Here is a 22,641-nt window from a genome sequence, read left to right on the forward strand (position 1 = left end):
TGGATTCAAGTCTTTCAACAGATATGTGTTCTGAAAATATTTTCTATGTGGCTTTTCATTCTCTTAACTGTCTTTCATAGAGAAATTTTTAGTTTTAGTGTAGTCCAACTTATCAAATATTTCTTGTCATGCTTTGGGTTATATATCTAAAAAGTCATCACCAAATCCAGGGTAATGTAGATTATCTGTTATCCTCTAGAAGTTCAATAGTTTTGCATTTTACATTTAGGTCTATGATCCATTTTGAGTTAATTTTTATAAAAGGTGTAAGGTCTATGCCTAGACTTGTTTTGCATGTGGATGTCCAATTGTTTCAGCACCATTTCTTAAAAAAAACTATCCTTTCTCCTTTGAATTGCTTTTGATCCTTCATCAAAGACCAGCTGACTATCTTTGTGGGAGTGTTTTTCTGGGCTCTCTGCTCTGTTCCACTGGTCTATTTGTCCATTCTTTAGCTGATCCTACACTACCTTAATTACTGCAGCTTTATTGTAAGTTTTAAGTCAGGTATTGTCATGTCAGTCTTTAAACTTCGTTCTTCTTCAATATTGTATTGGTTATTCTGGGTCTTTTGCCTTTCCATGTAAATTTTATAGTTTTTCAATATGCACAAAATAATTTGCTGGGATCTTGATTGAAATTGCATTGAATCTATAGATCAAAAGAACTGACTTCTTAATAATATTGTGTCTTCCTATCAATGAACAAGGAATATCTCTACATTTATTTAGATCTTCTTTGATTTATTTCATCAGAGTTTTGTAGCTTTCCTCCTACTGACCTTGAATATATTTTCTTAGATTTATACCTAAATATTAAATTTTTTGTTATAATATAAATAGTGTTGTTTTAATTTCAAGTTTCAAATGTTCATTGCTGATATACAGGAAAGCAGTTGATTCTTACATATTAACCTTATTTCCTATGACTTTGACTTAATGACTTATTAGTTCCCAGAGTATTTGTTACCAATTCTTTGGGACTTCCTGCATAGACTGTCATTTCATCTGTGAACAAAGACATTTTTATTTTTTCCTTTCTGATCTGTAAATCATTTATTCATTCGTTCATTTGTGTATTTATCATATATTTATTGTCCTACTGCATTAACTAAGACTTCTGGTAAATACTGAATAATATAATAATCACTCCCTCCATAGTTTTCCCAGCACATATCCAGCTTGTTCATGATAAAAATTTAATCCTCGTATTGGTCTAATAATCAGAAGGTGAATTAAGGGCAGATCCTGAGGTGAACCAGCATAATATTGCTGCTTGCCTCACAATCTTCAAGAAAGGGAGACTCCTTTTTCCTAGAGTGGAGAGTTGGTGCCACATCTGCAAATATAGAGAGCACAAGAGAATCTACATGCTCAAGTTTATGTACCAAGGTAACCTCATATCAGGTCTTCGGGTCTCACCCTTTCTCTATCAGGGACTTATCTTTAGCATAGATTTGGCTAGGCTGAGAATTTGGCCTTTTCCAAAGTTCTGCCACTCTTAAAAATGGGGTTCTATGCTGATCTTCATCTCCATCTTCCTTCGCTAGTAGGTAATAAGGTCACTTTGAAAGCTATCTAAGCTGTCCCCTAACTCACACTTGGCTTGAAATTGGTGATTGATTGTTCTGAGCCTATGATTTTCTCTTTTCAATGGCAATCAACAATAGCCCCCCAATTTCACAGTTCTTGTATTCTTTCTATGCTACCTTCCAAATGCCAGAGATATTGAACAAACCAGTGCAATTCTTCCACTATACACAGCCCCATTCACCACAGGTGAAAGTCTCAACAATTGTACTTCTACCCTATATCACAACAGATTATCATAACTGATGATGAGGTTTACACTGACAAAAAGTGATCCAACCTGGGATCCCATTCTTAGAATCTACTTCCTAGGAGCACTTCTAGAAATGAATGTATTAGGTTGAGTAGAAACAGAGCCTGAAATAGGGTTTGTAGTATACATAATTTATTGAGAGAATGCTCTTCAGGGAAAAAAATCTATAAAGAGAATTAGGCAGAATAGGAAAAGAGAAGGAGCCAAGCAGGGATGTAATCTTTGGTGAAAGCTAGCTAGGGCTTAATCCACAGGAGGAGGTTCAGAAGCATAAACCCACCACAGGTTAACCCTTCCTGAGGAAAAAAGCCAGCCTTCTGTGCTCCTACATTAGTCATTCACTGGCTGAGGAACATCCCAGTAGAGACGTAACTGCCAGGGGTAGATGGTTCCCATTAAAAGAGGACCAGTTGTCTGGGGAGCAGCCATGAACTGTTGACACAGCATCTGAGGGCATGGGTGCACTGGCTTGGTAAACAGGAATCTAAGCAAGACACCACTGCACTACTACAAGTGTTGAAAGAAGGGTCTTTTCAGTATATAATGTTAGGTCAATTGGATATTCAGTTGACTGAAAATATATCAATCTTGAACTTTCCTCATACCATATTAAAATGTCAATTCCAATTGTATTGTATATTTACATATGAAGAGTGACACAATAAAAGTCCTACTATTTAAACATTATTAGAGTAATATAAGACTACTTTTTTTTTTTTAATAGAGTGTGCATGAGCAGGAGACGGGGAGGGGAAGAGGGAGAAGGAGAGAGAAAATCTTAAGCAGGCTCCACACCCAGTGCAGAGCCCAACATGGGGCTCGATCGCACGACCCTGAGATCATGACCTAAGCTGAAGTCGGATGCTTAACCAACTGAGCCACCCAGGTACCCTAAGTTTTCTTAAACATTATACAAAAAAGCATATTCTTAAAGAAAATGATGGTGGAATTAGTAACTTTTGTACATTTAAAGACCTGTTTAAGAGAATGAAAAGGCAAGCCACATAATGAAAGAAGATATGTGCATGAAGACATCTGACCAAGGTCTCATATCCAGAACAGATGACATTCCTACAAAGCAATAAGAAAAAGACCAGCAAGCTTTTTTTTTTAATTGACAAAAGACATAAGCAGGCACTTCACAAAAAAGGATACCCAAATGACCAATAAACATAGGAAAGGGCTCTCGAGTTCATTAATCACCAGGAAAATCTGAAACCACTATATATCCATTAGAGTGACTAGAAGTGAGAAGACTAATAATAATAAGTGCCTGCTAGGATGTGGAGAAACTGGAACTTGAATACACTGCTACTGGGAAGGTGAATTGTTGTAGCCACTTTGACAAACTGCTTAGCTATATCTACTGAAAGAGAATATATGCCTACTCAATGACATACAAATTTCATTATTAGGTAAATACTGAATAGAAATGTGTACATGTGCAGACAACAGGACATGTAAATAAATGTTCATAGCAGTGTTATTCATAATAGCTGAAAACTGGAAACAAACAAAATGCTCTTGAAGAGTTAAACAGACATATATATATATTCATATATTCACAAAATGAGATTTCATACCGTAATAAAAATGAACAAATTACTGCCACATGCAACAATATAAATTAGTGTCACAAAAAAATTCCATACTATATAATTCCATTTACATAAAGTTTAAGTTATCTCTGGGGCAGAGGGAGGGTATAATGATTAGGAATAGGCACAAGAGGATTTTCTGGATGCTGGTAATGTTAGGTTTCTTGACATTCATTTTGTGAAAATCCATTAAGCTACACACTGAGGATTTATGTCTTTACCTATATGAATTTTTACACATCAATATATAATATTATTTAGTAAAATGGAATTGCAATCAGTAAATTGTGATTTTCTCATTTAGCCCAACAATATAACCTTTAAAAAATGTGTATTAAGTCTAATGCTAAAACACATCATAATCACAATCAGATAATTCTGTGTAGTTTACAAAGCCTTTGCAAATGCCTTATCTTTTCATTAGTGTAATGATAAAAACAAGTAAACCACTATTAGAACATGTCTGTAGTAAAGGAGACAGAGAGCCCAGCTTATATAACGTTGTCTTATGGCATGAGAGGGAAATGAGAGATGTAAAATGCTGGAAATTCTTTTTGATCCCCAAGCATATCCAATGTAGTATGATTTTATTTTTCTTATCACCTCATCATATTTTTTACTATCTTCTCCATCTTTTCCCCTCCTTTCTTCTCCTCCTTCTCCTCCTCTGTGTTTCTCTCCTTCTTTCCTCCCATTTCCTTTCTTCTTCAATCTCCTCTACACAAGTTTCATGGAGACAGTGTATAGAGAGGTGAAGGTACCATCATTAAGGCTATTCCTGGGGGAAATGATCTGTTCTCTTTAATCTGTTAGCTTTAATTTTTCATCTGCCTAAATTTTCTCAAAAGGAAAAGGACAGAGCATGTAACAGTGATAGCTAGCTAACTGTCCACCAAAAATTCATGGTCCCCCACCCACAGTGTAAAGATTATTTGAAAATTGATTCCCAGGCAGGGACTACATTTCCCAGTGTTCCCTGAAATTAGGTGAGACTATGTAAATGAGTCCTAACCTATGAAAAGTGAGTGGAAATTTTACATGCCATGTCCAGATTTGGTCCATAAAATTCTCCTATGTATTTTCCTCTCTGCCCTATTCCCGTAGGGGGGTAATCTGGAGCATCCACATCCACTGAAATTGGCAAGGCCTCCATTATCTTGGATTTCCGAAGGACTATGCGGAGGAGGGATAATGCCCACCCATTCCCTACCAAACACTTGTAAGGGCAAGAAATGAACTTGTATTATCATTTGAACCATTATATACTTTGGGGTCTATTTGTTAAAGCAATTGGCCTACCCTAATTGATATGAAGTAACTCCAGAATCTTTAGTAAACAGGGATCACTGAATTACCTTTTCCAAGTCCTAGGCTTGATAGGTTATAAGTTTTCTGTGACTATACTTGTACAGAGGAGAGACTAATTTTTCCATTCCATGTAATGTTATTGCGGACTTCCTCACTTGGTCTGCTCTCTAAAACACGGAACAGAGCAGTTGTGTGTCATAGCTACTGTGCCATTAAGTCAAAAAAAGGAGGCAGGGAAGGGGGCTGGAAAATGCTAATTAATTCCTGTAGCCCAAATAAAGGTATCTTTTCTCCTTAATTCTATATCAGTATCTTCACTAAGTGAAATGGTTTTACTAATAGACCATCAGAGTGCTCTGCAGAGAATGCAACAATTGAAAAGGATGATGGGACTTAGTGAAGTTTCATTCAGAAAAACAGTGGTTTCCTGAAAGACCCTGCTTCAGAATTTTATGGTGAGGAAACCAGAGATGAGGCTTATTTTGTACAAATATTCTATTTTTAAAACAAAAAAAAAGAAATACTGAGTGCTTTGGTCAGTGCCCCACTACCCAAGCCTCCTGCTCAGAAAAACAATGCCCAGGAATTCCAGTAGTCTGGTTCACATGTGGCTTTGCAGGTGCTTTATACTTAAAGGCATATGAGGTTGTCAGATCGGCTCAAACTGCTCTAATCATAACCTTGGGGAACCAGCTCATGTTTGCTATAACTCTACCCCAGGAACATCTGGGAATCTCCTGAAAAAATAATGAATTGTGGGTAGAAATTTGATAAAGGACTTATGACATTGGCATTAATACCATATGTCTTTCATGATTAACTTTACTATAATAAAAGCCAAATGAATTAGAAGTTATTTAGTCCAGTATTTTAGCCCATCATTGACACAGGTCAAGGTATCCCAATGCAATTTTAATGAATACAGTGTTTGTTATGAGGCATATAAAGTATCACTGATCTCCATATGACTCCATTTGGCATTCTAACAGTTTCACTGTTTACAATTCAGGGCTTTCTGATCACGTGGTGGGGTACATTCCATAGCTCCCTCTGACAGAATAATTCCAGTGTGTCATTTCAGAAGAATATTGAACTAGACCCTAACTTGGCTAATACTTGAGTACTCCAAATTCCCAAGGGGTTACTTTTGATGGGAATCTGGCCCCAACTGCTCTGAAATGTTCATGTTTAACCTCTACAACTCAACCCAAGAACTATCTAGCCCAGATTTAGTGTTTAGTACAGTAGGTCATCCTGGGCTAACAAATATGAGGATACTCCAGTGAAGAAAAATGGAATTGACTGATACTAAGGACTATCACTTCAGGTTAATGATCCTCAATGAAAGGCTATACTGCTCATACCTCAGGGCCACCATGCATCCATGACTGTGGGGATTGCCAGTGCCCACAGAAAGCTCTCCACACACTATCTCCATTCACACACATGCACACACATACATATGTAGGTACATGCACACACATATACAGTCCCCTGACTACCTATAGTACTGGATTTGAGTCTCCATTCATAAACTCCAGCTGTCTTGAAAACATAGATTACATCTTCCTCCATTAGAGGACTTCTTGGAGGTGTAAGCAAATAGGAGTTTCACCATACTTTATGAAACACTTTTAATTAAATACAGATTTTTTTATTATAAAAGTAATAGAAGTTTATTGTAAAAACTAGAAAATATGAGTAAGCAAAAGATAAATTCATAATTCTACCATCTACAGATAGCCACTATTAATATTTTGATGCATGTCCTTCTAGCTTTGCATTGTTCAGAATGGTAGTCACTAGCCACATGACAATACTGAGCAGGTGAAATGTATCTAGTCCAAACTGAAATGTGCTCTAATGGTAAAATACTCAATGGATTTCAAAAACATGTAAAATATTCTCATATATAAAAATACATAAAATATCTCATTAATAATTTTATTAGTTAATATTTTGTTCATTACATTAATATTTAATAATATCTTGGCTATACTGACTTAAATATACATTATTAAAATTAATTTCAATTCTTTCTTTCTACTTGTCTTAATGTGGCTACTAGAAAATTGTAAATGACATTTGTGGCTTGCATTTGTGATTTGTAATATATTTTTACAGAATAATGCTATTCTAGAACTTTTCTTATGTATACACATTTACCTCTTTATGAGTGTTACAAAATATGTAAGCTTTTCTGTTTTAAGTGGACTTTTTAACTTTAACAATATATTATGAAGATATATCTATATCAGTAAATATTTATTGGCAACACTTTTTAATAATATTTATTAAACAACTTAATACTGTATTAATCATCTTAATTTAACCAATGCCTTAGTGTTGAACTTTTAGGTTGTTTCAATTGGATATATTTCCAATAAACATAAAGAATTTCTAAAATCACAATCAGAGTGTGTCTTAATTCACTGTAAGACACTTAACCTTTTCAAAAGAATGAGAATAAATCAGTAAACATCCCTAAGATGAGGGTTAAGATTCAGTAATTTTGCTTATACCTTATATCTATATTAGGGTTCTCAAAAAAAAAAAAAACAGAACCAATTAGATAGATAGATAGATAGATAGATAGATAGATAGATAGATAGATAGATGATAGATGATAGATAGATAGATAGATAGATAGATAGAGATAGAGATAGAGATAGAGATAGAGATAGAGATAGAGATAGATAGAGATTTATTATAGAAATCGGCTCACACAATAATGGAAGCTGAGGAGACCCACATCTGCTATCCACAAACTAAAGAACCAGGAAAGCCAGTGGTATAATTCAGGCCCTGTCTGAAGGCCTGAGAACCAGAAGTGCTGATGCCCAAGGTCAGGAGAAGATGGATATCCCAGCTTAAGCAGAGACATTCATCCTTCCTCTGTTGGTTTGTTCTATTCAGGCCTTCAATGGATTAGAGGATGCACACCCACTTTGGTGCAGACAATCTTTTTACTCAATCTACCAGTTGAAATGCTAATCTCTTCTTTAAAAAATGTCCTCAGAGACACACCAGAAATAATGTTTTACCAGTTATCTGGGCATCCCTTAGCCCAGTCAAGTTGGCATATAAAATAACCATCACACATGCATTTAAGAAAAATTACCAGGCAGAGGATTCTGAGGTACATCTGAAAACATCTCCAAGAAAGATTTAGTTTGCTCTCAGACTGATTTGCTTTGTACTTGAGTGGGTCAATATTCATTTAATGCCATAAACACTAATCCTTATATAAATTAACATGTATAATTACATGTATCTAAATTCTTCTGGATTAATCTAATAAGATGTTTAATCAGCTATGGGTTCTCTAATTTTTTCTAGTAGATTTTATGAGAATTTATTTTTGTGCATTGATTTTAAATAACTAAGCTGAAAGAGCTCTCATTGCCTGATGATACAGCCAAAAAGGAAATGGATCCATCCATAAACGCATACTGGTGACTTTGTTCCTAGCAAGTGGACTGGTAAATGTGTTCAGGCAGCCCAAAAATGCCCTAGCCAAAAACTCAGGAGAGTGTATTAAATTCAGCCTTATAAAAGAAGTTTCTGCTCTGTTATTTAGAAATTTGTTCTTCTGTTACTCTATCTCCACTTTCTTCTAGTTTAAAGTCAAAATAGAGTCCCTATATATTCAAAGGAAGCTTAATGAAATAGAGGAAGAAGATAAGCTGTCCCTAAACAACAAGAAGGGGCTTACATAAAAGGAGGTTTTCTGTGATTTTTTTTCAAGATTTTATTTTTAGGTAATCTCTGTACCCAACATGGGGCTTAAACTCACAACCAAGATCAAGTCACATGCTCTACCAGCTGAGCCAGCCAGGCACTCTGAGGTTTTCTGTGATTTTTGACTAGAGAATATTATAACAGAATTTGAATCCCATAAAGAAAGGCTCCATATCTCTATGAAAAAGCAGGGTCTCCTCAGCCTTAGAGCTAGTACCAGGCAACATACAACCTGCACCCCTCTACCCTGATCATATTTCCCTAGGCCTTGAGATAAGCAACAGACGATTGGCCCAACAAAGTCATCACTGTCTACAACTAGGCATACCTGATCATTGGCCTAAGGAATATAGCTTATATTTTTATAAGTGCTACATTATTAAAAGGAAAAGAAATCTCCTTCCTTATTTTCCTGAAAGCCTTTCAACAGTATCTGTCCTCTACCCAAAGTACAAACATAAGAGAATAATAAATACCATTTACCATAAAATAATTATCACTGAACTAAGGGTTGGAGTTTCAGTAGAATTAATGAAACTGGCTTTGAAAGAAATTTCACAGAATAAATGCACCTACCAGCCCTGCTCAGGATACGACACTCTACTTCAGTAAAACAGATAATATTTTGAGGTTAGCCCTAGACATTAAATGCTATTTGACTGTGCTCTGTAAACACTGTGAAAGTAAACCACATTCATTTACTTAGGACATTTTAAATGTGGGCTGAAATAAAATCCTAGAACCTTCATTGGTTCTGCATCTATTTTAAGATGATAAACAGAAAGAAGTACCTATAAACACCCCCTCTCTTAAATATTTTAGCTTTAATCCAGAACTCTTGGTTTCTATTTTTCACTGAAATTTTTTGTGGTACTACAAAATGTAGGTCAAGTTGTTCGTGAGTGCTGGACAGACCCTGCTTATATCAAAAAATAAATGGTAAAATCCTTCCAGCCTGACACAGTTTAAAAAAAATTACTCCTGCCAGTGTGCTATTCGTGGTATCCCTGATAAATCTGAGAAATGCTTAACACAGACCTCTCTGAATGCTACATTTTAATCATAATCGAGTAACTTTCCCTTGAGGGCAAATTCATAAGAACTAAAATTCACAAGACCCTCTATTCCTGGGGACCAATAATAAAAAGTACAAATGAAATCTAATTCAGGTTTTTATGCTTTATGCCCAATGAGGTCATAGAAAGACCCCACACAAAACTAAAGGCAAGAGGTACATTATGAACTGAATGTTTGTATCACCCCAAAATTCGTATGTTGAAGTCCTAATCTCCAATATGATGGTATTTGGAGGTGAAGCCTTGGGGATATAATTAGGTTTAGATGAGGTCATGAGGATGGAGCTCCCATGATGCAATTAGTACCCTTACAAGAAGTAGAAGAGACCAGAGCTCTCTCTCCCCCCACCCCACCCCCACCATATGAGGATACAGCAAGAAGAAGGCCATCTGCAGGCTAGGAAGAGGACTCATCAGAAACCAAATCTGCCAGCACCTTGATCTTGAACTTCCAACCTCCAGAACTGTGAGAAATAAATGTCTGTTGTTTAAGTTGCCAAGTCTATGGTATTTTGTTATAGCAACCTAAGCAGACTAAGTCAAGGTGAAACTTGAAGACAAATCAGGCTCACAGAAGCCATCACCAACTTCAGGTTTAATTGCCCCTGGTTCACAGTAGACCCTATCAGCACATATTGATTTCTAAGCAGTTATTTTTAACAATAACATACATGAAAGCCTCAGTGTTATAGGAGTAGCAGAGAACATGGTAGCAGTATAAAATCTTAGTTCCTTGAAATCTACAGTAGAAATGTCCATCAACTTTTAGTCATTGAAGGAGACATTCTAGGCCCTTCTGCTTGTTCATTTTCCTACTTTATATGTGTCATACAGAGGATAAAGGGAAATAAATGTCAACCTCCCTGTTAGGAAGCCTGGTTTGGTGAAAAGCAGTTTAAAAACTCTTGGTAAGGGATGCCTGGGTGGCTCAGTCAGTTAAGCGTCTGCCTTTGGCTCAGGTCATGATCCTGGGGTCCTGAGATTGAGCCCCATGTTGGGCTCCCTCCCCAGCAGGGAGTCTGCTTCTCCCTCTGCCTCTCCCCTCTGGCTTGTGCGCTCTCTCTCTCTAACTCACTCTCTCTCTCAAATAAATAAATAAATACATAAAATCTTTAAAAATAAAAAAATTTAAAAAAATAAAACTCTCGGTAAAATGAGATGTTACAAAATATGTTGACACTATTGTACCTGAAATAAAAAGCCAGCTCTTCTTGTAGCTACTCTGAAATTTGTAGAAAACCATAAACTCCCACAGTGTGAACCAGAAGTTCCTTCCACTGTTGTCTCAATGACCATCCCCTTAGTCATGGGCTAGCTATTCTCAAATCATCTAGAGTATCAGGTAGTGAGCGGAGGCAAAAATAGCTGGACTTTTACAAAGTCTCTGGAAAGAAGTTACATACATACACACATACACACACACACACACACACACACACACACACACACCTCTAGCTTGTGTGAAGATAATTTTTTGTTAATTTAAGCCCCGAAATAAAATGAATGTTTATACAACATCCAAGCAGACAAATGCAGTCATTTTGAAGAAGTCATTTTGGATAACTTGATTATCAGGGATTCTTCAAATATAACAATCTAATGATTATCACAGATCTTGCTCAAATGATTGTCATATATAACCATTAGGGCATATGGAGTGGGATTAGCCAAGTGCCAAGGTATGGTAAGAGAGTGTTCAGAGTAACTCTAATTCCTGGAGCAGCCCCTCTTCTGGATGAAGTCCTGTAGTTTAAAGAGTAATCTTGACCTGAATTAAAGGTAATTTATCTAGCAGTACTCATTTGGTGCTGCATGAAGGAAAGAAAGGTATGCTTGCAAGTAAAGCATCTGCTTCCATAAGACAAAATAATATATAAACCACAAGAGAAGTTAATGAAACTCTACCAAGAAGAAAGATGTGAAGCTTAGGATACGACTAATAGGGCATATGGATCTGAAGTTCATAGATGTACAAGGTGAGTTTTTTATGCTTTTCTGACCAAGGTGATCCTCCTCAATCTCCAACCACTCACTTCTAACACACTAAAACCATATATTCCTGCTGAGAATAGGACTTCTGTTGTTAAATGGCAACGGTTCCCCAGGAGGCCTCAGATCTAGTGTTAACTCCAATATAGACTAGATTAGCTAAAGTTTTAAATGAAGATGTCACTAGTGCTTAGAAAATAGGTAGCACAACAGTGAGAATAAAAAGGAGGAAAGACAAAAAAGTTCTCAGTTATAGTATTTCTTCCCAGGACCTAGGTTATGAGCAAAATAAATTGGAGATCTCTAATTCAGAGAACAGGAAATGAACAAAGTCTGCCCTTCTTAAAAAATAGCATCACATCCTTCCTGTGCATGCTTTAAAAATAAATATTTTACTTTTTTATGGTGATTTAAGTGCCCTTCTTCTATAATCCTTTGGAACAACTATTACCCTAGGCTGAACCACCTTCTCACTGATAAACCTCAGCACTCTGGCTCACCGTATTTCCTCAGAGTCTCAACCTGGGTGGCCAAGGAGCTTGCATTACTGGACCCAATCTAGAGTAGGATCAATTAGGAACTGAGGAGATACTAAACTGTGGGCCAAGACTGGGAGCCCATTCTTTCATTTTGGAAGTGCTGTGGGCAAATCCCTTTGGGGGTTGAGGCTTAAGGAGCTCCCCATTTTCCACTGGTACAGTATGAAAGGAGTGAAACCCAACCCTGAGAGAATATACCAGGGATGTGAAATATGAGAGAACAAATCTGAGTTCCAGAATTCCTTGTATACTTTCTACAGCTGGACATTGTGCTAGGTACGGAGGAAAAAGAGATAAATGATAAATGATGGAATGGGTCACTAGCCTCAAAACCTCACGATCTGAATTGTTTTGTAAGATTTTCTCACATGTTTTTGTTTAGCAATTTTATAGTTTTAGCTCTTTAGGTCTATGATCCATCTTGAGTTAATTTTTGAATATGATGTGAAGTAAGGGTAAAGGTTCATTTCTCTATATAGAGCTACCTAATTGCTCTAGTACCATTTGTCGAAAAGATCATTTTTCCTCATTGGATTGTTTTAATATCTTTTCTGAAAATCAATTAGCCATATATGCATGGGTATATTTGTGAACTTTCTATTCTGTTCCACTGATTTGTTTGTCTATCTTACAACAATACCACACTATCTTGGTTACTAGAGCTTCATCATAAGTTTTGAAATTAGATAGTGTAAGTCTTCCAATTTTGTTCTTTTTCAATTTTTTTTTGTTTTTTCTGGATCCTTTGCATTTCCACATAAAGTTTAGAATCAGTTTGTCGAAGAGAAAAGAGAAGAAAGGAAAAGAAAAGAAAAGAAAAGAGCCTGATGATATTTTTGACTGGGGGTTTGAGTTGACTTTCTAAATTAATTTGGGAAAAATTAACATCTTAATGATATTGACTATTCTTATCACGAACATAGAAAATTCCATTCTGGGCCCTATGCATGTGTTATCAGTCTTTGTAAGTATGTTCCTTGGAATTATTTAGAATACTATCTCTAAAAGACTGTTATATAGCATGCAGTACTGAGGACATAAATGATATTTAATAAATGTCAAAAAGTAATAATACTGCCCAAGAAATGGTATGAAAGTATATCATTATCACAACAAATAACAGAAAACTTAGATCATTACATCTAATTTTGCTAATATGCTTTTTTACTAATAGACTTCTTTCAACTGATATGTTTAGTCCTTATGTATTTACTCTCCTTGGATTGTGTAAATAAGAAGTCTAGTTTCACTTTTACTGGAAGGATATTCACCTTCACTTCCAGTCTTTCAATCCTTGAGAGGGTGGGTCTTAAGCTCTGACATAAATTGTTTGCAAAATTTGGTCCCTGAATAGTAGAAAATGGTAAAACCTTAAGACTTCACATCTAGGTTCTTCCCAGTGGAAACAAGAAAGGATTATATCTCTTTAGATGTATGAGTATGATGTATGGCTAAGATTAATATGCGACAATCCATACAAAATTGACCCAAACAATCAGAAAGGATGCCCTCCAAAAATAACCCATAGAGCAATTTTGTTACAAGCTAGCTGAATATAATCCCTGTTCACAGACATAAGAATATCTCTGTGTAACTTCAAATGTCTTATAGGAAGAAAGCTGAACTTAGTGAAACTTAAACGTATACAAAAGTTGCCTTCAACTGCTCATACTTTGATTTTCTAAATTCTTAGTAACTTGGGGCAGTTCCTCCTGCCTCCCAAAGACGGGCAACATAGTGCCTTTGCCTCCCCACCACACTTAGAACTCTTCCATGCTTCTAATATTTCTCTCAAACAAATCCTAGAATTATAGGCTGTCCATACTGACAGGGATCTTAGAAATCATTTAATCCAATCCCTTATTTCACAACTGGGAAAACAGAGGCCTAAGAAAATCAAATTACTGGGGTGCCTGGGTGGCTCAGTTGGTTAAGCATCCAAGTCTTTATTTCAGCTCAGGATATGACCTCAGGGTCATGGGATCAAGCCCTGCATCGGACTCCACACTCAGCATGGAGTCTGCTTGAGATTCTCTCCCTCTCCCTCTGACCTTCCCCCCACTGGTGCTCTCTCTCTCTAAAATAAAACCAACCAATCAATCAATCAATCTTTGAAAGAAAGAAAAAAGAAAATCCAATTACTTATCCAAAGTCATACCATATAGTGCTAATGCAGAAAATGAGCTAGAACTCAAGTTTTCTACCCTTCACTGCCTTGAGAGTGGTCGCAGAATATCCTATCATAGAAATTAATAGTTTAAGCTATTATTATGTTAAGGTAATAATTATCCCAGGAGAGTTCCATTTACTTTTTCTTTTTAATTATACAATGCACAAAAATTCATATTTAAAAACATTCCAGACATTACAATTTAAAATGAAATATAGGGGGGAGGAGCAAGATGGCGGAGGAGTAGGAGACCTAAATTTCATCTGGTCCCAGGAATTCAGCTAGATAGGGATCAAACCATTCTGAACACCTACAAACTCAACAGGAGATCGAAGAAAAGAATAGCAGCAACTCTCTGAACAGACAAGTGACCACTTTCTGGAAGGTAGGATGTGCAGAGAAGTGAATCCGAGGTGATATTCGGGAAGATAGACGGTGGGGGAGGGGGCCTCCGTCAGCTGCTAACGGCAAGTGATAGAGCAGCAGAGCACAAAGTCGGAACTTTTAGAAGTCGGCTCCGCTGAGGGACATCGCTCCAGTGGCTAAGCGGGGGGTGGAACCCTCATGGGACAGTGTGGTCTCAGGACCCTTGGGGTCACAGAAAGACCGGGAGTGCCTGAGTGCAGCAGAGCTCCCAGGTATCAGAGCAGGGAAGCCGGCTGTAGAGATGGAGCCGAGGAGTGGGCTCTCAGCTTGAGGTTGCCATAAACCGTGATCCGCGGCACAGTCAGGCCACTGCTCCTCCAGCAGGGACCCAAGAAGCGGCAGATCCAAGGAGACTTCCCTTCCTCCCCTGGGAGGAGCGGTACAGGAGCGCACCGCAGGAATCTGCTGGGTTTGGAGACTCCACATGGGGTTGTGTGCCAGAGATAGAAATGCTCAGTCACAGCCGGGTGAGCACAGAGTATGGCCGGAGACCGGGAAGACAGGAGTGATTGACTGCTTTTCTCTGGAGGCCCACTGAGGAGCGGGGCCCTGAGCTCTCAGCTCCTCCGGGGCAGAGATTGGGAGGCCACCATTTTCACTCCCGTCCTCCAAAGCTGTACAGAAAGCTTGCAGGGAACAAAAGGTCCCGAGAGCAAACCCAAGATTACTTAGCCCGGGCCCCCAGAAAGGGCGGGGCAATTCCGCCTCCAGCAAAGACAGTTGAGAATCACTGCAACAGGCCCCTCCCCCAGAAGATCAGCAAGAACATCCAGCCAAGACCAAGTTTACGAATCAATGAGAACTGTAAAACTCCAGTGCTAGGGGAATACAGCACATAGAATTCATGGCTTTTTTCCCCATGATTCTAGTCTTTCAAGGTCAATTATTTTAATTTTTTTTTCTTTTATTTTTTTGAATTTTTCTTTTTCCCTTTTTCAACCATCATCTTATTAATCCCTTTTTTTAAAATCTTTTTTTATTTTTCATGTTTAGAGTCATATTCTATCCCTTCATAGTAGTTAACCTTATTTTTGGTATATATATAAGTTGTTCTCTCTTTAAAATTTTGGGATACAGTTTCTTCTAACAAACCAAAATATACCCTAAATCTCTAGTGTATGGCTTTGTTCTAGTCTCCTGCATGATCATATTCTCTCCCTTTTTTTTTTAATTCCTCTTCTTTCTTTTTTCAACCAACTTATCAATTCCTTTTATAAAATCTTTTATAATTTTCATATTTACAGTCATATTCCATCCCTTCATTGTATTTACCATTATTTTTGCACATATCTAAGTTTTTCTTTCTTTAACATTTTGGGAGGCACTTTCTACTAACAGACCAAAATATGCTCCAAATCTAGTGTGTGGCACTGATCTATGCACCAGCCTGATCATATTTGATCATATTCTTTTTTTTTTATCTTTTTCTTTTTCTTTTTTTTTTCTTTTTTCTTTCTTTCCCATTCTTTACCCCAGTTTCAGGTCTCTTCTGATTTGTTTAGTGTATATTTTTCTGGGGTCGTAGTTACCCTGTTAGCATTTTGTTCTCTCATTCATCTCTTCTCCCCTGGACAAAATGACAAGACAGAAAAAAATCACCTCAAAAAAAAGAACAAGAGGCAGTACCAACTGCCAGGGACCTAACCAATACGGACATTAGTAAGATGTCGGAACTAGAGTTCAGAATGACGATTATAAAGATACTAGCTGGGTTTGAAAAAAAGCATGGAAGATATTAGAGAAACCCTTTCTGGAGAAATAGAAGAACTAAAATCTAACCAAGTCGAAATCAAAAAGGCTATTAATGAGGTGCAATCAAAAATAGAGGCATTGGGCACCTGGGTGGCTCCGTCGTTAAGCATCTGCCTTCGGCTCAGGTCATGATCCCAGGGTCCTGGGATCGAGCCCCGCATCGGGATCCCTGCTCCGCAGGAAGCCTGCTTCTCCCCCTCCCGCTCCCCCTGCTTGTGTTCCCTCTCTGGCTGTCTTTCTGTCAAATAAATTAAAAAAACCTTTAAAAAAAAAAATGGAGGCATTAACTGCTAGGATAAATGAGGCAGAAGAGAGAATCAGTGAGATAGAGACCAAATAATGGAAAATAAAGAAGCTGAGAAAAAGAGAGATAAACAACTACTGGATCACGAGGACAGAATTTGAGAGATAAGTGATACCATAAGCGAAACAACATTAGAATAATTGGGATCCCAGAAGAAGAAGAAAGAGAGAGAGGGACAGAAGGTATATTGGAGCAAATTATAGCGGAGAACTTCCCTAATTTGGGGAAGGAAACAGGCATCAAAATCCAGGAGGCACAGAGAACCCCCCTCAAAATCAATAAAAATAGGTCAACACCCCAACATCTAATAGTAAAACTTACGAGTCCCAGAGACAAAGAGAAAATCCTGAAAGCAGCTCGGGACAAGAGATCTGTGACCTACAATGGTAGAAACATTAGATTGGCAACAGACCTATCCACAGAGACCTGGCAGGCCAGAAAGGACTGGCATGATATATTCAGAGCACTAAATGAGAAAAATATGCAGCCAAGAATACTATACCCAGGTACACTGTCATTGAAAATAGGAGAGATAAAAAGCTTTCAGGACAAACAAAAACTAAAGGAATTTGCAAACATCAAACAAGCCCTACAAGAAATATTGAAAGGGGCCCTCTAAGCAAAGAAAGAGCCTAAAAGTAACATGGACTGAAGGAACACAGACAATATGCAGTAACAGTCACCTTACAGGCAATACAATGGCACTAAATTCCTATCTTTCAATAGTTACCCTGAATGCAAATGGGCTAAATGCCCCAATCAAAAGACACAGGCTATCAGACCGGATCAAAAAACAAGACCCATCGATATGCTGTCTGCAAGAGACTCATTTTAGACCCAAAGACACCTCCAGATTGAAAGTGAGGGGGTGGAAAACCATTTACCATGCTAATGGACATCAACAGAAAGCTGGGGTGGCAATCCTTATATCAGACAAATTAGATTTTTAACCAAAGACTATAATAAGAGATGAGGAAGGACACTACATCCTACTTAAAGGGTCTATCCAACAAGAAGATCTAACAATTGTAAATATCTATGCACCTAACATGGGAGCACCCAATTATATAAGCCAATTAATAACAAAAGCAAAGAAATACATCAACAATAATACGATAATAGTAAGGGACTTTAACAGCCCCCTCACTGAAATGGACAGATCATCTAAGCAAAAGCTCAACAAGGAAATAAAAACTTTAAATGACACACTGGACCAGATGGACTTCACAGATATTTTCAGAACATTCCATCCCAAAGCAACAGAATACACATTCTTCTCTAGTGCCCATGGAACATTCTCCAGAATAGATCAAATCACAAATCAGGTCTCAACGGGTACCTAAAGATTGGGATCATTCCCTGCATATTTTCAGATCACAGTGCTTTGAAACTAGAACTCAGTCACAAGAGGAAAATCAGAAAGAACTCAAATACATGGAGGCTAAAGAGCATCCTACTAAAGAATGAATGGGTCAACCAGAAAATTAAAGAAGAATTTTAAAAATTCATGGAAATAAATGAAAATGAAAACACAACTGTTCAAAATCTTGGGGATGCAGTAAAGGCGGTCCTAAGAGGAAAGTATATAGCAATACAAGCCTTTCTCAAGAACCAAGAAAGGTCTCAAATACACAACCTAACCCTACACCTAAAGGAGCTGGAGAAAGAACAGCAACTAAAGCCTAAACCCAGCAGGAGAAGAGAAATAATAAAGATCAGAGCAGAAATCAATGAAATAGAAACCAAAAGAACAGTGGAACAGATCAACAAAAGTAGGAGCTGGTTCTTTGAAAGAATTAGCAAGATGGATAAACCCCTGGCCAGACTTACCAAAAAGAAAAGAGAAAGGACCCAAATAAATAAAATCATGAATGAAAGAGGAGAGATCACAACCAACACCAAAGAAATACAAACAATTATAAGAACATATTATGAGCAACTATATTCCAGCAAATTAGGTAATCTGGAAGAAATGGATGCATTCCTAGAGACATATCAACTACCAAAACTGAACCAGGAAGAAATAGAAAACCTGAACAGACCCATAACCACTAAGGAAATTGAAGCAGTAATCAAAAATCTCCCAACAAACAAAAGCCCAGGGCCAGATGGCTTCCCAGGGGAATTCTACCAAACATTTAAAGAAGAATTAATACCTATTCTTTTGAAACTGTTCCAAAAAATAGAAATGGAAGGAAAACTTCCAAACTCGTTTTATGAGGCCACCCTTACCTTGATCCCAAAACCAGACAAAGACCCCATCAAAAAGGAGAATTACAGACCAATATCCCTGATGAACACGGATGCAAAAATTCTCACCAAAATACTAGCCAATGGGATCCAACAGTACATTAAAAGGATTATTCACCACGACCAAGTGGGATTTATCCCTGGGCTGAAAGGTTCGTTCAACATCCATGAATCAGTCAATGTGATACAATACATTAATAAAAGAAAGAACAAGAACCATATGATCCTCTCAATAGATGCAGAAAAGGCATTTGACAAAGTACAGCATCCTTTCTTGATTAAAACTCTTCACAGTATAGGGATAGAGGGTACATACCTCAATATCATAAAAGCCATCTATGAAAAACCCACAGCGAATATCATTCTCAATGGGGAAAAATCGAGAGCTTTCCCCCTAAGGTCAGGAACACGGCAGGGATGTCCACTATCACCACTGCTATTCAACATAGTACTAGAAGTCCTAGCCACAGCAATCAGACAACAAAAAGAAATAAAAGGCATCCAAAATGGCAAGGAAGAAGTCAAACTCTCACTCTTTGAAGATGATATGATATTTTATGTGGAAAACCCAAAAGACTCCACCCCAAAACTGCTAGAACTCATACAGGAATTCAGTAAAGTGGCAGGCTATAAAATCAAGCCACAGAAATCAGTGGCATCCCTATACACCAACAAGACAGAAGAAAGAGAAATTAAGGAGTCGATCCCATTTACAACTGCACCCAAACCATAAGCTACCTAGGAATAAATCTAACCAAAGAGGCAAAGAATCTGTACCAGAAAACTATAAAATATTGAGGAAGACACAGAGAAATGGAAAAATGTTCCATGCTCATGGATTGGAAGAACAAATATTGTGAAGATGTCAATGCTACCTAGAACAATCTACACATTTAATGCAATCCCTATCAAAATACCATCAACTTTTTTCAAAGAAATGGAACAAATAATCCTAAAATTTGTATGGAACCAGAAAAGAACCCGAATAGCCAAAGGAATGTTGAGAAAGAAAAGCAAAGCTAGAGGCATCACAATTCCGGACTTCAAGCTCTATTACAAAGCTGTCATCATCAAGACAGTATGGTACTGGCACAAAAACAGACACAGAGATCAATGGAACAGAATAGAGAGCCGAGAAATGGACCCTCAACTCTATGGTCAACTAATCTTCGACAAAGCAGGAAAGAATGTCCAATGGAAAAAAGACAGTCTCTTCAACAAATGGTGTTGGGAAAATTGGACAGCCACATGCAGAAGAATGAAACTGGACCATTTCCTTACACCACACACAAAAACAGACTCAAAATGGTTGAAAGACCTAAATGTGAGACAGGAGTCCATCAAAATCCTAAAGGAGAACACAGGCAGCAACCTCTTCGACCTCAGCTGCAGAAACTTCTTTCTAGAAACATTGCCAAAAGCAAGGGAAGCAAAGGCAAAAATGAACTATTGGGACTTCATCAAGATAAAAAGCTTTTGCACAGCAAAAGAAACAGTCAACAAAACCAAAAGACAACCGACAGAATGGGAGAAGACATTTGCAAATGACATATCAGATAAAGGGCTAGTATCCAAAATCTATAAAGAACTTATCAAACTCAACACCCAAACAACAAATAATCCAATCAAGAAATGGGCAGAAGACATGAACAGACATTTTTCCAAAGAAGACATCCAAACGGCCAACAGACACATGAAAAAGTGCTCAACATCACTTGGCATCAGGGAAATCCAAATCAAAACCTCAAAGAGATACCACCTCACACCAGTCAGAATAGCTAAAATTAACAAGTCAGGAAACGACAGACGTTGGCAAGGATGTGGAGAAAGGGGAACCCTCCTACACTGTTGGTGGGAATGCAAGCTGGTGCAGCCACTCTGGAAAACAGTACGGAGGTTCCTCAAAAAGTTGAAAATAGAGTTACCATACGACCCAGCAATTGCACTACTGGGTATTTACCCCAAAGATACAAATGTCATGATCCAAAGGGGCACATGCACCCCAATGTTTATAGCAGCAATGTCCACAATAGCTAAACTATGGAAAGAGTCAAGATGTCCTTCGATGGATGAATGGATAAAGAAGATGTGGTATATATATACAATGGAATATTATGCAGCCATCAAAAGGAATGAAATCTTGCCATTTGCAATGACGTGGATGGAACTGGAGGGTATTATGCTGAGCGAAATAAGTCAATCAGAGAAAGACGTGTATCACATGATCTCACTGATATGAGGAATTCTTAATCTCAGGAAACAAACTGAGGGTTGCTGGTGTGGTGGGGGGTGGGAGGGATGGGGTGGCTGGGTGATGGACACTGGGGAGGGTATGTGCTATGGTGAGTGCTGTGAATTGTGTAAGACTGATGAATCATAGACCTATACCTCTGAAACAAATAATACATTATCTGTTAAAAAAAAAAAAGAAGAAGATAGTAGGAAGGGAAAAATGAAGGGGGGGAATCGGAAAGGGAGATGAACAATGAGAGACTATGGACTCTGAGAAACAAACTGAGGGTTCTAGAGGGGAGGGGGTTGGGGGGATGCGTTAGCCTGGTGATGGGTATTAAAGAGGGCACATATTGAATGGAGCACTGGGTGTTATACGCAAACAATGAATTATGGAACACTACATCAAAAACTAATGATGTAATGTATGGTGATTAACATAATAAAATAAAATAAAATTTTAAAGGCAAAAAAAATAAAATAAAATATATTGGGGGGGCACCTGGGTGGCTCAGTCAGTTAAGCGGCTGCCTTGGACTTGGGTCATGGTCCCAGGGTCCTGGGATCAAGCCCTGTGTCAGGCTCCCTGCTCAGCAGGGAATCTGCTTCTCCCTCTCCCTCTGCCTGTCACTCCCCCTGCTTGTGCTCTCTCTCTCACTCTCTCAAATAAATAAATAAAATCTTTTTAAAAAAGGAAATATATTGAAAGGGATAAATTACCTGACTGCTCCAATGTATCTGGGGCCCCACATGTAGCTAAAGGAACCCTCCTTTTAATATGAACAAATATGTATGACCCTCTCTCAAGATTCAGTAAATAATACAGGATAATTACAAGCAGCATAACGAGCACTAAATAAATTTAAATCAACTGACTGAATGTTAACCATCTTCCAAAGACATGGACAGTGAATGAAATGGTAAGAATGGCATATCACGGTTAGAAAATTCCTCTGTATAAATTATTCTGAGCCAGATATATTACCTGTCCCAAGGTCCTGAGGCCAAAGTGCCTGGGATTAGTTATTCTTTTTAGTTGTTGACTCCATTTTGTTTCTTTCAGACATCAACTGTTATTGGTTCCAGCTCCAATTTTGAGTAGACAACTTCAGACCCAGATTCTTTTTTTTTTTTAAGATTTTATTCATTTTGTCAGAGAGAGAGAGAGAGCACAAGCAGGCAGAGGGAGAAGCGGGCTCGCCATTGAGTAAGGAGCCTGATGCGGGACTTGATCCCAGGACTCTGGGATCATGATCGGAGCTGAAGGCAGCCGCTCAACCGACTGAGCCACCCAGGTGTCCCCAGACCCAGATTCTTAATCATAGATGTCCTGTTTGGCATCTGACATTTTAAAAGTTTGTGAGTGAGCCATGAGTTCAATGCCTGTTGTATGGTGAGATATGTAGAATAAGAA

The sequence above is a fragment of the Halichoerus grypus genome, chromosome 2 (genome assembly GCF_964656455.1).
Source record: "Halichoerus grypus chromosome 2, mHalGry1.hap1.1, whole genome shotgun sequence".
Taxonomy (NCBI): domain Eukaryota; kingdom Metazoa; phylum Chordata; class Mammalia; order Carnivora; family Phocidae; genus Halichoerus; species Halichoerus grypus.